Here is a 2032-nt window from a genome sequence, read left to right on the forward strand (position 1 = left end):
GATAAAGTAGCAAGTCTGACAAGTTTGTATTTCTTTTTTGTGTTTCATTTCTTCGGTTTCGAAGAAATCTTTGTCGCCAAAACAATCTTCCATTTTTATTTGTCTTCGATACATAAAATTAAACGAAGACCGAGTTTTCAAGTGTGAGATATTGAATTTTCTAGTCTTGACGATTGTAAATGTATTTTACGCTTAAATATCACTTTTAGTTATTTTTAGCGAAGGTTCAATTTCCGGTTTTTCTATTGGTTTTGTTCGTCGATAAGCAAATTGCATCTTATCGCCACGAGGAAACTTTGCTCGTTATTTATACGGATTGTATACTGCTTTTTTCAAACATAGAATCCTTATTGTGTTTATCTTTGTGGAGTATGACAATTAGTTGTTATGTGGTAATATTTATGAAACATTAACTAACATAAACTCGCGAATAATGAGATTATGATTTCCGTGTTGCAGAAGATGTTAACGCAAGATGTTACGATTGATGAAAGATTACGTAATACAATATTTTGATAGATTTTTTAATAACCGCACGACACCGCATAAATTCACCGATAATATTGGAATGAAACAACATCGAATGTTGAAATTTCGAAAATCTATATCAAAGAAATCACACGATGTATGCATATTATAATTTAACAAAAGATATGGAAAATTATAGAAATTAACCAGACGTCGATTATCGTGTCATGCTATCGCGCCAACGAATATTTTCTAATTTACATTTTCTAATCTACAACGCAATTTAAAATAAAAAAAAAGAAAGAGGCGACTGTACAACGATAAACACCTATAAAAACTGATCTAAAATCTAAATTAGCAAAAACAAAGATCTCGGAATGTCTAAGATGGTGTAAAAAGCGGATATAAGCGCGTATAATCGATTTGCTAATGCGAGTGACGGGAACGAGCTGAAAACTGGCAGAAGTTCAAACAACAATCATTGATATTCGTGTTTACCACGCGTGCATCAAGGAAATTTCATAATAGTCCACGCGTTTTAATATATTCTCGCGTAAGATCCGCTATAATCTGCATCAATAAGCGTCCAACCGATCTTGATTATCTATTGAGATATTGATGGATTAATTAATATTTCTAATAAATATAGTGATGAATACACATCGTGATTATTAATAAGAGAAATTTTAGTAAGCGAAATGAGTAAAATTTGAGCAAAAAAAACGTATTAATATCATTAATTATTCATTTATTATTACGTGTCATTTCGAAATTTTTCATTTTATATTTAATTCGACTAGCTCTCTTTGATCTATGTCGATGTTAATTCGCGAAACGTTTATGCAAATTGAAATGTGTTCATTAGTTGATAAAAGATTATATATATGTATATATGGTTAGATGTATACGTTTAAATTTATTTTTATATTTTTATTCGATAAATACTTATGGAAATTATTACCATTTAAGTATGTTTCTTCTGTGCAAGTGAATTAACTGTTTTATTAATTTCTTCTCTATGAATTTAGTTAGTTTTTAGATTAATATATGTCGAGTTTAAAATATAAACAGATGTTAAGAAAATTAATCGAATCTTTGCTACTAACTTTATGATTAATTATATCAATATATTTATAATGATTAATTTATTTTTAAAAGTTAAATATTTATTAATATCTAGATTTATTTGTAGATTCATTGTTCAAGATTGATCTTTCATGAAATTTCTTTGTTGAAATAATATCTACGAAGAGATAAAAATAATTGCTACTTACGAAAGAAAAAGTTTTCCATTAAATAAAGACACAAATAATAACTTTACTATCGCGTGCAAATTTTAAATTTTTCGTGAAAAAATTTGCGTGTCGTTGGCTGTTTAATTGTACACGATCGATTTAATCTCGGGATCGACATTCCGCTCGACCAGCAACCGAATAATAAAACGCGATCTTTTAGAATAATAAATAAAGCGTGCAATGAGATCGTCGATTTTTTTTTTTTTAATTTGACGCAAAAAGAGAGAGAGAGAGAGAGAGAGAGAGAGAGAGAGAGAGAGAGAGAGAGA

At 28.9% G+C, this 2032-nt stretch overlaps 1 protein-coding gene across 1 annotated transcript in view; it reads right to left on the minus strand.

Moving 5' to 3' along the window:
• Window positions 1-2032, minus strand: part of LOC102677882 (neurobeachin) — a 240681-nt gene that overhangs the window by 35963 nt on the left and 202686 nt on the right. The window lies entirely within an intron of this gene.

This window comes from Apis dorsata, unplaced genomic scaffold (assembly GCF_000469605.1).
Source record: "Apis dorsata unplaced genomic scaffold, Apis dorsata 1.3 scaffold_133, whole genome shotgun sequence".
Taxonomy (NCBI): Eukaryota; Metazoa; Arthropoda; class Insecta; order Hymenoptera; family Apidae; genus Apis; species Apis dorsata.